This window comes from Simochromis diagramma, unplaced genomic scaffold (genome assembly GCF_900408965.1).
Source record: "Simochromis diagramma unplaced genomic scaffold, fSimDia1.1 OVJJ01000463.1, whole genome shotgun sequence".
NCBI classification, from domain to species: domain Eukaryota; kingdom Metazoa; phylum Chordata; class Actinopteri; order Cichliformes; family Cichlidae; genus Simochromis; species Simochromis diagramma.
In genome coordinates this window covers 657,276-671,989 of record NW_024386941.1, presented here as the reverse complement: position 1 = coordinate 671,989, position 14,714 = coordinate 657,276, and the positions used below count along the sequence as shown (strand labels likewise).

At 40.5% G+C, this 14,714-nt stretch overlaps 1 protein-coding gene across 1 annotated transcript in view; it reads left to right on the top strand.

Moving 5' to 3' along the window:
- The first annotated feature begins 3,921 nt into the window (after positions 1-3,921).
- ccdc9 (coiled-coil domain containing 9) overlaps positions 3,922-14,714 on the top strand; it is a 39,171-nt gene continuing 28,378 nt past the window's right edge. Inside the window, exon 1 of the mRNA XM_040037593.1 lies at positions 3,922-3,926. The gene's annotated coding sequence lies outside the window, so the exon portion shown is untranslated. The remainder of the gene's footprint in view (positions 3,927-14,714) is intronic.

Below are 14,714 nucleotides of genomic sequence, written 5' to 3'. Positions count from 1 at the left end.
CATCCGGTCTAGCCTTTCACAATAAACCCCACACAATACAACCAAAATAAACACATCTTTCTCTTTCGGCTTCTCCTGTCAGGGGGCTTACCTCCATCTCTGCATGTCTTCCTTCACTTCATCTTCAACATCTTTTGTCCAATATATCCACCATCCCTCCTCTGCAATTGTCTAAACCATCTCAGACACACAATATATCTGCTTTCCTTTTCCCAATCATAGTCCCTACATTTAATATCCCCCCCCTCTCACCTGTATAGTCCCAATCACCGCCTCCAAACACACACCTTCCCTCTTGGACACTGGTGTACAATCACCACTCAAATCTAATAGAAAGCCCCCTTATCTGTTTGCCAAATATGATATTTTAAAAAGATTTCCCATCTTTTCAGTGACAGAATTTTCCCATTTCAATCCAAGGATCTGTGAGTGTCATGCCTCTGTCGCATTCAGTAACTAAGTTAAGCAAAATTGGAGTCTAAAACTTTCTAGTTGACTTGCATAAAAATGAAATCACTAAGATGTATTTTAACACTTATTTTAACAAATATCACTAATGATTCAAAAAAATTAATGTCTGTGTAAAAAAAACACATTAAAGCAAAAGTTAGTGCATATAATAGAAATCACCACATGTGGGCTCACTTTATGTGCAGACTGAGTCACCTATCCAATGATTTGTGCTTAATTTACTTTTGCGTTTGCATTGTTCTTGCTTTAGCTTTTATTTTGATGGGTTTGTCTAACTTCCGGCCCCTCCCTCGCTCTCCTCCTCCACAACAAGTGCAGACATGCTCCTTGACAGGATGCTGCTGTCTTTAACTCCACCGCTGTCCCCTCTGCCTGCCTTCTCTCTTTCTTTTACATTTTCTTTATATTTGACATTTTATCAAAAACTTTTAAATCCTCTTCAGCACGTCTCAATGTTTTTTTTAAACTCACACATCAAACACTCCTTCATATTTAACAGTTAATGCCCTTCTTGTGCTCTGTTTTTCTTCCCTTCCCCCTTATCTTTAACTTTTTTCATGCCACAGCCCCACACAGCGATCAACAAAACACCCCCCACCTACACACACCTCCTTTCACTCACACACCCCCCCCCCAGCTGGTTTCCCTCTAATTTCCTTCTCTTTTTCAGACACATCCTCAGCAGCTGTAAACAAACAGGCTGTCTTCCTGTTTGGAGTGGAGCTGAGTCAGCCTTTAGCATACAGTAGTGCTGCTAACAACACATTCATTGCATAATCAGTGTGTGTGTGACCAAGACATTAATGCTTCTGACTGTGGTGAGTTCAGGGTGCATGTGATTCATGCAAAAAAGGAACATATCTTCCGCACTGAGGTCACAACCCTGGGAATTCTGTTTGTTGCATGGGTTATCTGGCAGGCTAATCCGAGTTTAGATCCAGGAGCGTCACTGGTGCACCCATGGCTTTGTTCTGACTCAGCTCAACACCGTCAGCAATAAATTCCACCTTATCCATATCTGGATATGTCTTTGAAATGCAAAGCGAGTGTGTTGAAAGCTTCATTAAAAGTCATTTTAATGGCATTCATCAGGAATTTCCTGCAGCTAAACACTAGAAATTATAATCCTGTATACTCGTGTTTCTCATACCTACAGTGCTTCCTTTATCTTGACAGATGTCTCAAATGTTTTAATGTTGTTAATTATAGTTTTCTACAAAATCAGCAAAAAAAAAAAAACTGACATCACTTTTCATCGAAATCTTTATGCCATACTTGGCTGGTTTAGAAGGGATGTGTTGCCTGAAGCTGCACCTGCTTCTGAAAGCTACCAACTGTTCATCCACAGAGAGATCAGTAGGAGGGAGAGAGAGGGGGAGTATTTTGGTAAACGGGCTCCAAACATGGTCTAAAAATCCCTGGAAACAGCAAGTTTGTCCATGGCCTGCCTGTGTGCTCCGGTTACTTGTGTGTTAAAGCTGCATGTACTTCAGGATATCTCTAAATCTGCTCTGTCAGCCATGGCTCGCTGCAGAACACTGACAGCATACAGAGATTAGAAGTGGAAACTTACAATGTCCCCTATCCTCGTGGCACAAATAGGCTAATTCCTATAAAAAAAAATGATGAAAAGCTGAAGAAGAATTAGACTGAAACATTCCTCTGAATATTAACACGACTGAAGGTTCGCAGTTAAAGGTTATTATTCTTTTACTACCACATAGTTACCCGAGCTGAACCCTTCACCTCACAGCAATGCTCATATTTAACATATTGACATAAACCTGCAGTAAAGTTTAAAGTCACAACAACAACTCAGCTGTGCAAGCTTTTGTTCCCCCAAGTCTGAGAGCTCTGCATAACATTAGCATCCTAAATGACACCAGAAACTCCGTCATCTCGACCCCTGACCCTCAGATCATTGTTTTCTGGATGCACCCCTCAGCTGCAGGGCATGTGACAGGGGGGCTGCTCAGCTGAGCAGCGGGGTTGGAGGTTGGTTAATCGGCTGGAAATGGCAGCTTGAGTGAGGAACGCTTTCCAACTCTTCCAGCAGCAGATTGCTGCACATGCCTTTGTTTTGGTGCAGGGGGTGGGTCTCCTGTCAGGTACATGCCCGGGCGAACACCCTCTGCCAGCTTTGACACGGGCAGACTTTGCATGACATGTGGTCAACAGTTAGCTTGTAGGGGCGAGATAATGAATGGTAATCTGAGTCAAGACCATCAGGCTGCGTCTGTTACTGGTTTGATTATGAATACGATGAATTATTTTAAATATAATCAACTTTCTAATATTTGTCAGAAGAGTCTGAAATAACTGGATTATCACTGAAGGAGAATTTCCTTCAGCTTTGTCTCCCTCTTTGTTTTTCTTCTGTCGTCTTCGACCTTTCTTCTCAGGAGCAGCACATTCGGATGCACTTCTGCTTTCACCCATGCTAATTTTGTAGGAGTTTTACTGTCACACTCATAGTTTGATCACAAACAGGGTTATGAGTGGGGCTGAGGCCTGGATCACATTCAGGAAAACAGATGCTGTTTACAGACTTTCCATGTAGAAATTTATCCCGGTCACTATGTTTGTTGTACACCTGTAGTGCATCTGAAAGCTGTGAACACACCTGTGTGGTTACTTCTCAAGGCAGTGTGATAAGCTGATTAGACTGAGTAAATCTAATCGAAATAAATGTATTTAAACATCCAGACGTTTGCACTTGTGTTTGTTCATGAATGCAAGTCCAATGTTTCCTCTTTTGTGGTCTCTACCAACTCTTGCGGATGATATCAGGCTCTCGCTGTTAAATGTTGTTGGTCTTTCTGTATAAGCAGGTCAACTATCAGAAAAAGTGCACTATTGTAGTTTTAATGGAATAACAGCCTCTCACTGCATAATATCCTCTGAGGTACTGCTGTTGTGTCCTTGACAGGGGGCTTGTGTCTTACATAAACTAGACTTGAGCCTCTGGTAAAGATTTTGTACCTTAACGCAGCATTTTATTTTTTATCCATTTATATATATGTGAAACCCATCTGCACATGTGCAGGAAGAAAAACAGCAGGTTTAAACTTAAATTCGTACTTGCCGTGAGGTGTTATTGCTAACCTGTGCAGTTAAAAATCTTTCTGTTTTTTTTCCTCCTGATATCAAACCTTAAATTATAGAAGAAACGGTGCAAGCATGTTCCTTTAACAGCTCGAAAACAAAGACATACCTTTATGTTCCTTGGAAGGTTCACATAGTCACACTGAAGCCCGAATAATTAGTCCCAGAAGGTTTGTGGAGATTATACCAGCTGGAAAATAGACTTTTACGACATTCCTGTTTCTAAAAGTGCACAGCCGCTTTTTAGACCCCTTTCTGCTTGAAGCTGCCTACTTTCTCCAAACATGAGGATGTTAGAGCAGTTAGAATAAAGGAAGTTGGAGGCAAATTGAAGGATAATGCTCTTCTGAGTCTTTATTGCCAGACCTTTGACTGATACATAACCTTTCTGATTCATAAAAAACGACTGGTTATAATATTGAGATTCCTGCAGCAGGAGAACAAGTGCAAACTGCACGGTTCAGACCCAATGCAGGGCTCCCCAAACACCTGCTGATGCCACCTGTGATCGAGTCACCTGCCAGGTTTTTGGTTCCAAACTGCATCACCAACCTTGTTTTCTGTCCTGCAAAGCATGTCTCTGTGTTGGAGGTGTTATTCGCTGTAACCCGAGGGCAGTGGTGCAACAGAGAGACGGTATGACGGCACCAGATCAGGTGTACGCACACACACTCTCTTCGCTCTCTCTGACAGGTAATCGATACCTCTGTAGCTGTGATAAGAATGTAAATGAGATCTATCACCTCGAGTCTCATCTCGTTCTTCAGTCCAACTGAAAACCTCAACCTCAACCTTCATAACGTTGCTGAATTTGGTAAGGTTTCATCTAAGGGTTATGCAGCTGATTGATCTGACCTGAAAGTTAAGAGTTTAGCTTAAATGTGTTTATTTTGTTATGTAAGTGCCAAATTTAAATGTGCTTTGTGTTTTAGATTTTAATCAAGAAAACCTTTTTGTTTACCTTTCACCTGGATGCTTTTCAAATTTCATGTAAAACGCTTTGTTTTGTTGAAGTGAGCTGAACAAACAAATCTGCTTCTTTTTCATTGGTTGTACGTTTGTTAGGAGACGTGATGAGAGCCTTTAGACAGGTCAGAGGAATCCCCATTGTGTGTGTGTGTGTGTGTGTGTGTGTGTATGTGTATGTGTGCATGTGTGTGCGTGTGTGCGTGCGTGTGTGCGTGTGTGTGGCTGCTGTTTGTCCTGCAGTAACCAAAGCAGAAAGCCTCAGCTTTTGTCCCCACAGCTGAAAGCTGAGCCACTGTTTGGGTTGTTACAATGACATCATCGTTTTAACCCTCACCCACTCCGCCCTTCATCCCACACCTCCTCCTCTTTCCTGCATCCAGGGCTGAGTTTGCACTCGGACACAACATTCAAAGAAAGGACGTGTTTGTAAAATGTAAAAAGACTCGATAGTGATCTTATAGTGAATTATCGGTGAATTATAAGTAAAAGGACTATTTAGATTTAACAGAGAAAGTCATGTGACTGACACTTATTATGACAGCTTACTGTTAATAAATTTCATCCTGTAGGCAGCAGGAGGTCTGACTTAAATGTTTTGGCAATAATAATTGTTATGGTATGTTTCTAAAAAAAATATGTCACCCTGTTATTGACATCATCCACAGAAAAGGTCAGGAAATCACCGCCAGCATCAGAAAAGCCAGTCTGGGTATACTCATATACACATTCATCACAAACATGCACAAAATTTGATGGAAATTCATCCAAAGAGTCAGAAACACATCCATATATACTCAGCCATACCAACACATGAAGCAGGGATTAAACTCTCTGAGGTCATCCTTTCTTTCCTGATCTGCACTTCTTTCAGCCTATTTACTTTACTTTTCCTTAGTCATCCTTCAGCCCTTCCTATGTTTTCATTACCTCTGAGTTTGGGTGACCAGTTGGCAACAAACTAATGTACTTGAACTTCAAGTGTTTCTTACACAGCATGAATGGAGAAACCCAAATGTAGGAGAAAAGCAGACAGGAAGAGTAAAAAGGTATTGAGTTTTTAATTTGAGACAGACATCCGTTAACACTCACATTCACACCTGTGGGTAATTTAGAATCCCTGGTTAGCCAAAAAAAATAAAAATAAAATAAAAACATCATCACATCCATCTACTTTCTGGCTTTACTTACGTAAGTTTTATTTACGTTTTTCAAAATAAAAAAATAAAAAATAAAAATCACAATAATGATGCAAAGGGCTCCAAAACCCACAAAAACTCCTGTACCAAATATGATACTCTTGGAATTTCAAGGTGAACGTTTTAGTTATGCATCGTTATTTTAACTTTTAATTAATCTCCAGCTCCAAAATTAAAGTGATGAAGAGATCAAATGTGCATATATGATTCTGCACAGTGACTACTTAAGTAGGCTCATTTCAACTTGTGCCAGCATGTTCTGTCAAGTCTGTGTGCAGCAGGGGTTAATGGTGGACCCAAAGTGCAGACTCACAGAGATGGGAAAAACACACTCAACACAGCTTTATTGCTAAACACGACAAATCACCTAAGCAGGATGGCAGCCAGCCCACACAGTGTTGCATGAGGGTGATCGTGACACAGACCAAGGAAAACACACGGCTTAAACACACAGAGGAGCAATCAGGGAATGCGAGACAGAAGGGAAACACAGCTGGGAAAAATCAGACCTAACGAGACAAGGAAAGCAAAATTAGAAACACTGAAGTGAGACGCGGACTTTCAAAGTAAAACTGGAAACATAACACAGAGACACGGACTAGACAAGGGGATACAGCTCTAACATATAAACCAAAAGACTAGAAATTATAAATAATTACAAAATCAAAGTTTAATAAAAATGCAAAACTCAAAACACTGGGTTAACGACCCAGGCACCCTAACAGCTTTAAATAATGCTTGAAATCATGGTATATTGTACATTTGTTTACTTCCGTTTTAATACCACAATCACTGTTAAAACTGTTAAAACTGTTAACCCTCATTCCCGATGTTCTCCTGTCTGGCAATCACCCTTTCAAATATTTATTTTGAGGCTCCCATTGCTAACTTTTGTAAATTTGATCAGTCAAATAATCTCAAAACAATCTCAAAATGTGGAATGATGCTGTGTTCCTGCTCACAGTACTTACAGAAGGTGCAGGTTTTGAATTTTCTGTTATTCAAAACCAGGTTCTTATCTCAGTCCCCCTTATACTGTCCTTTATTATCTTCTACTCCCTTCATCTCTTTTCTTCATTTAACAAATTAGCCCTCATTGCTGTGGTGACTATCAGCTAAAGAGTCAGCAGCAGCGGGAGAAGCAGGGACCTCATCAGGTGAGCTGCAGAAAGCTACCTGTTAACAGGTAAATGTAAAGCTATCTGAACGCACTGTGGCAGACCAGAGCTCCCTGTTATCAGATGTGCGTTGTAATGTTAGCAGAGTGTGGATGGCATGATAACGATGCTTTGTGCTGGGTGTTAGCAACTGTAGATAAAATGAAAAGAAGCTCTGCCGGACCGATCGACTCAGTGACTGCAAAGTGCCCAGGTCCTGTGGCTGCAAAACAACCCAAATCATCACCCCTCCACCACTGTGCTGACAATTGGTATGAGATCTTTGTGCTGATGTGCTGTGTTTGTTTTTTATCTTCAAACATCTCCACTTTGGTCTCATCTGTTGCTGCCAGGCTGTCTCCCAGCAACCCTTCCAAACAAGCATTGCATGAGCATTGCATAGTCCGACCTTGGGGTGGATTTACTGGAACGTCTCCCCTGAGAAGATCGTGACATTAACACACATCTGAATGCTCCAGAATGCAAACTGTCAAAACATCTGCTTTTACAGAGATGTTCACAGTTACTGATCATCAGTTAATCTTGATTATCAGCAGCCTAACTCCTATATATGGACCACATAAAGTTAATTCAATTTCACATGACTTGTAAAACCTTAGAAAGGGATACAGTAAATGTCCTCTTCTGTCCCTGCAGCTACATTCTGCATAAATTGACCCATTATTGCAGATGACATGACATGATGACTGCTTAATGGCTCTGCCTCATGATGGAGCAAAACATTACCTGTTTGTCCAACGACTACCTTAACTCAGTCGACTCAGGTGCAACGTCACTCGTGGCTCCACCATCAGACTGCTCGACAGCAGTCAGTAAAATTAGGAAGACAACATTACATCATTACAAGTATAATTAAAACAGACTCAAACTGAAAAGATTAGCTCTTAGTTGAGATTTGAAAACTGTTTGTGAGGCACATGAACCAGAGGGTGAGGCTGCCTCAGAGCTGCGACAGACCAATCAGCAGGAAGAGCCTGTCTGGTGTCTTAAAGTACTAACAGCTGCCAGTCAACCGCCCCAAGCATTTAGCGTGGGGTATAAAACTATAACCCGTCTGATAGGGCCTTAGTGGCAAGCCAATACAAGAACTTATAAGTGAATAAACAAATCATGAACTGTACAGGTAGCCAGTGTAACGATGCCAGCATGGGTGAAATGTTTCCATCCACTCGTCAGGAGTCTGTTTACAAGCAGCATTTTGGAGCGAGTGCATAAAAGGGATAAAAGTGCCTCGCCCAGTCTGATGTATAAAGAACTGCAGTAATCTAATCTGGAGGTGATAAAAGCATGAATCACCTTCTCAAGGTTATTTAAAAAAGCTAAAAGTGAAAAGCTTTTCTTTTTCCAAGCTAAACTCTGCAAATCCAATTTCAGAGAGTAAACCTGAGGTTCTTCACAATATGAAACCAGAGATCTGACAAATATCTCCCTCGGGATGAGTACTGCACCTGATACACCTGCGTACACATACATGTTTCATATTTCATACATACTTTGTCATTTTTGTACATTTTAGGATTAATATCAGGACCGAGTATAATATAAGTAAAATAGAAAAATGCATTTTGTAAAATTTAAATCTTACATTTTTAGGTTTATTGATTATAAAAGCCAAATAAACAGCATCTGATACATTTTGACAAGTTTCAGTCTGTATCTGTCTTTAGCGTGGTGGTGCACAGCATCTGACTTCAAACCTTCCTTTGTTCTCGAGGTCCACCTGTAGGTACAGATTTAAACCACATCTGTGAAAACAAGGATCCTACAGCAGTGTGTTAGAACTGCCACCGTGACAAGCTGTGGTACCATAAAGGTAGAATAAAGCACCTTATTTTCTCAAAGTGTGCACAATCAAATACCTCAAACTAAATCTGTGGCCACAACGAAATTTGTAACCTCTCTTGACATATTATTGTCTTCTTCTTCAGTTTGGTTTTGTTTGTTCAGATTAACAAAAAGTTCCATTAAGAACTTTTCCAGATTGCATCCATGCACAGTAAATCAGAAATATGTGTTTATGTGTCGAAACAACGGACACCCAGTGTTGTGCTTTAGGTTGTTTTTGTCCAGGGGCTGGTTTCACAAAGATACTTTAAACGGGTCTGCAGGCTTAAACCAGGCTTTGCTCATACATTCATCTAATGGAAGTTAGATTGTTTGCTGCCAATGTTATGGAGAGAGTACTGAGGAGGGAAAGAGCTGTTAGAGACTGCAGTAACAGCAGGCAGGACATCGTCAGCCACTATCCAGAGGAATTCACAGAATTCATACAGGCTGAACAGGAAGTTTCCTGCACATTTTATTACCATCTTTGCGCCCTTGACTGACCTTTCCAAGTAAAATCTCTTTATAACTGATGAATTTCTCCAAAAGAGAACCATTTTTTTTCTTTTGGATCTAAATGGCGGGCTATTTTTTTTTCTTTGAAAAATTAGTCTTCTGCGTTTAAGTAGATAATTGATGCAGGAGGACAGGCGGCTGCTCAGATCAGCTTTTGTCACGTCTATAAGTTTTTTCTGACGTCTGAATAACTGTGAAGTTGTAACTGGGCAAGAAGGAAACTGCTCCCGTGCACTGACATGTCAAACCACTGTTTGATTTTGACAAAGACACGCGTCGTTAGCAGTAGCGGTTTCTGCATTAACAGGTAGTGACACCTACCTGTTAATGTCGTTAGTTGCATTAACAGGTAGGTGTCACTGTGTCTGAAATGCTTGTTTAAAACAGGTGTTTTAAACATGGACATTTTTTACTTTGCATGTGTTGATAAGGGAGAGGATTCCTTGTAGATTGAGAGAAATACAACCCCTTTCAGCTGAGCAGCACGGTCTGATGCCAACATGGTGTAAGTTTACAGAGATTACAGAAGGAAACAAAGAAAACAATACAGAGAGAAAAAAAAAGTGCTGCTGCGTATCAGGAAGAAATCTGAGAAATCTGACAGGTTTATGAAACAAGAGAGCAGGAGGGGGGTGTCAGGCTTCTGAAGAGCAACAGCATTACATCATCCGTTTCACCTCAAACAGAGTCGGACAGATGGACCTGGTGTGTGTGCATAAGCACGTAAATGTGTGCCTGCGAGTGTCAGCCAACCAAATCCTTGTTATAATAAGTCGAACCAACACAGTGTGGAGGAATGTGCATCTGCAGCACATCATGTCTGTTCACTCATGGATTTATTTCTCCCGAAGCAACGAGGCAGAATATGAGGTTGGGGGAGATTTGAAATCATTTAAATAATGACAGACTTAAATTCAGCAAGGTCCAAAAAAGGCATCAAAAATCCGTCGTATTTTCACGTAAACCCGGAAATAATCAAAACATTTAGAAGCTGAGAATTAAAAAAAACAAAACAGGGACAGTATGAATGACAAAGAAATGCTCCTGCATTGTTTTCAGGTCAGAAATCAAATGTAGGTTGATTATTGCCACTCGCTGAGTTAATGTGTTTATACAGAAGGTCAGATTTCCTTCATTTGTATCCCGTCCACTGAAGCAGGTGTTGATTGTCTGGCTCATGGCAGGTCGTGTCAAGTCGAGCTTATTAATAGAGCGCAAAACAACAAATGTCAGTTAATGTGCTGTACAACTGTTAGGGAAACACCGCGAGGTTAAAAGCAGAAAATAGACACACATATGTACACACAGCAGACACATCTTAAATGTAATAATAAGAAACCCATTGTGGCATAGTTTTGAATCTTATTAATTTTGTTTCTTGTTTTGTTTCGCTTTATTTAGACTCAGACTTTGTTTTTGGTTTCAGATTATATTGTATATCCTCAGTTTCTTTGTAGTCCCGCTTCTCTTTCTGGTTGTCTGGTTTTCCTATTTGGTTGCGTCAAGTTAGTCTTGTTTTCCCAGTCAGTCATGTCCCATTGTTTAACTTTTTGTCTGTGTCAGCTTCATGTGTCTAATTCCTGGTCTTGGTGTTTGTTACTCCCAGTCTTATTTTGATAGTATCTTGTCTCGTGTACACATGTTTGCATTTGGTTCCCCTCTCTCATTAGATTCTGTTTCACCAGGTGTGTCTGCTAGTGTCCTTTGTCAAGTCCTCTCTCTCGGTTGTGTGTTTTCCTGTTCTGTGGTTTTGCCTCTAGAGTGATAGTTTCCCCCACTTATTTTTTATTTTTACTTTCACTTCCACCCACTGGTTAGAGTTACACACCTAAGACTACTATGGCTAAAAGAAGCACAGCTCTTTCACAAACTGAGTGACCAATCATCCTCAGTTAGACCCTAACCCGGTGCATCAGGGCACGCACGCCAATGGACACCTTGCTTGTAAATTAGCCACACCCAGCGACTTTGGCAAAGCGGTACTAACTCATGCACTGGGGTGAAAACAGGTTGACGAACTACATGCAGCACTTTGCCCTAAAAAGCATTTCAAAAGACATTTATTATGCACGTATGAAAATTCTGCAATGCGTGTGCACAATTTCACAACATTAGAGCGTCATTAACGGAATAATCCAAAGTGCTGACGTTACCTCACACATCTGACACGGTGGTTAACTTCTACTGTATGCGTGCATCAGAGCAACCTGGTTGGCTAATGTATGACATGTATTTTGTTGGACTTTACCACAGTCTTTAGGGAGTCTGTTAAGGACTCTTTAAGTGCTCATTACATAATGTCCATACTGAAAGTGAACACACTATCAGACTGCAAAGACTGCAATCTGTCACAAGACGGGCTGAGGTGTCTGTTGAACCAGGACTGACTTCCAAACTCACAGCTACAAGAGTTAATACTGACACACACACACACACCTGGTCATCGACATCAGCAAGTTTCAAGGATACACCAGAGTGCATCAGATTAGCACGCGAGCTGCTTGAAGCCCTCACGTCTCATAAAACCATGTTATCCCATCTGATCTGATAATGTTCCACAGAGCTCCATCTGATATCAGGCTGTTTGTGTTTCTCTGCGTTTTGGTGCACTTCTAAACAATGGAGAAGTACACTTCATTGGCAAGATGGAGCCGTGGCGGTGCAGGTGTCCAACTCCATCACTGTGGGTTTGATACACCACAGTCTCTCTGTCTCTTTCCAGTTCTTCTCCTTACGTTCACCCATCTGTTACTGCCAGAAATCTCAGATCAGCTGATAAACGCTGGCCTTTTTTTCCCACCCTGAGAAGTCGTTTGGAGACACTGTTCTCGTTCTCTGACACCACATCCAGTAAGTAATCCATTCTTTCTCACACAAAGCTGTAACAGTTTTCTACATGGGGAACCTTACGAAATAGATTTTTATTAAAAATTTTAACTTTAAACAAGATGTTTGAACTCTCAGTTCTTCTGACTTTAAAATCTGATGTTGAAATATAAATGAAACTATTATAAAATGGGTATATTAATGAGTATTTCGAGCCATCACCCCAGCTCACACCCAGAGTCCTGACACGTCTGTTAAACACAAATAGTTGATAAACTGTTTGAGTCTAAGATCATTTTCATTTTCATCCCGTCTCAGGATGTAATGCAGTATCAGTAACTTCCTTCCAAGGACTTTTAAACACACATCCTTATCAGTTTGTTTTTTTATGTTGTAGCATGTTTTATTGTCATTTTTTATTGTTTTTTTAATAGTTTGTGCATCATTTTCAGTGTTCTTGTAATTTGTATTTTGCATTTTTGGGAAAAAACACAACTTTAACTTTGTCTTGTTTTGTTTTCAGTGCCTGGCCTACTGTTTGCATTTAGGTCCCTGTTTTTGTTTCTTTGTCAAAACCTTTTCAAAACAGCTATATCAATTACATTTGTACCATTATCATCATTATGGTGAACCAGTGTCAGGCTAATTTGAGATAGTAAAGACCTCTTGTGTCATTTTGAGGTCTTTTTGACAGGGTGTGGTTTCAGTGCAAAGAGAACGAGACAAATATTATGTTTAGTGTTGCATTGCTCTGAGGACAACTGCAGGCATTTTCTAAATTTCCCAGAGGAAAGTTAACGACGTCTCCCCGAACAAACTTCAGCAGTAACCTCTGCTTGAGTCACTGACATTGCCGTGTAAACCCCCGAGCGCCGGGTGTTTATATCAACACTAGAAACCGTCGTCACTTTCCTCTGTCCGTGATCAGAGCCTCGAGGGAGCTCGTGTTATCCCCGGGGAGGCTGTTGTTTGGCTCTCACAACAATGAGCTCATCGCTGACATCCCCCCTCCCCTCACTTCATCCATGCTCAAAGTGAAAGGGGATCCACGTCTCTGCACCGGGCCACCAGTTCAAAGATGGAGCACTTTTTAAGCTTAGATGGGTTGACACTGACCTATATGACAGGGAAATATAGCATAATGATTCCAGTTAATCAGCCAGGAACAATCAAGACTGTGTAGCATGTGTGAGCGTGTGAGGTCTGATCTCCCCGGGTTATTTGGTAACACTATGGTAACACTTTAAAATACAAACAACTGATAAATGTTGATCTGAGCTATTAAAGTTTAAACTCATATTAGTTGCAATAATAAAATAATTGTCCTGACATCAGCAGACATAACACTTTCTATACTGAGTTATAGCTTAGCTATTCTTGTTTTGTAATGACACCAGCAAGCCTGTCCTCGGTCTCGGGGCCTCAGTGTTGTGAAGCATACAACCCGACTTGGTGTCAGGTGAGCAGGACCAGTAAAACCATTGCACAGTAACCTATAATTCATAATTGCATAACAACCTGGAAAAAACACCTCCACCTTTTCCACTTCTGTTTAATGTAAAGAAGAAGTCTATTTTGAAAACGTTCACATCTAATGAGCAATATATTCATTAAACAGATGCTAAACAACAAGTTGAAATGGCTTTAACATTTAAATTTCTGCAATATTTCCCCGTTTTTTTAACATTTAGTCAGTTTGCTGAAGGTACGAGGAAGCATTAGTGCCATGAAGCAAAGACAAGCGTCAGTATGATTTTATAGCAGGCCATAGAAAAATTGCTGTCAGTCACCTGGACCAGACAAAATTAGAGATTTGGATTTAACTCCTCTGATGATCTGATGACTTGCAGCACAATGTTTCATGGAGCAAAACACAGCACAAACACCAGAAATGGTGCCCTCCTCCTCTGCATGCGTTCAGCCTTTAAATAGCCATCCAGTGTGCCAGCTTTAGACCTTTTAACAGCTTTGGCATGAAACAGTGCAGCACAATTTCCTTTACTGCTCAAGCTGTGACATATGCTTTGGAACACTTCTAACTTAAACTTCCAACTTTAACCACAGTCTTTTCCCAAACCTCAACCAAGTATTTCTGGTGACTAAAGCGAGCCAAAGAGCTGGTAAAATACAGTAAAAATCCAGAGCAAACAAAACTAAAGAGTTCCCAGTCTTATGATTCACGCCGCCACCACTCGACCTGCCTGTTTATACCTTTTTAAAACAATCAGATACAATTTAATAATTTAATAATCACAATTTAATAATCACAACGCTCATAAATGTTTTACCAAACAATTATTAACCAATTTGTAAACAGGTTTAATGATTTTATTGTAAAGTAGCCTCCAGATTAGATTATGTCACCTGTCAAACGACATATTTCCATACTGTATGTGCTGTCATGTGACATCATGTTACATAAAAATTGATTACACCACATCACATTGAGCTCTATCACAGGTTTGTCACAGCACATTATGTTCCATCATAACCATGATTATATAACCTGATGTTGTGTTACAGTCTCTGCTCCTCTGGGCACTTATTTATGTACCTAATGTGAAGTACTATCTAAATTAACTCCGTGGGCACTGGGTCATAAAAACCGTGCAGCGTCAGAAATTAGATA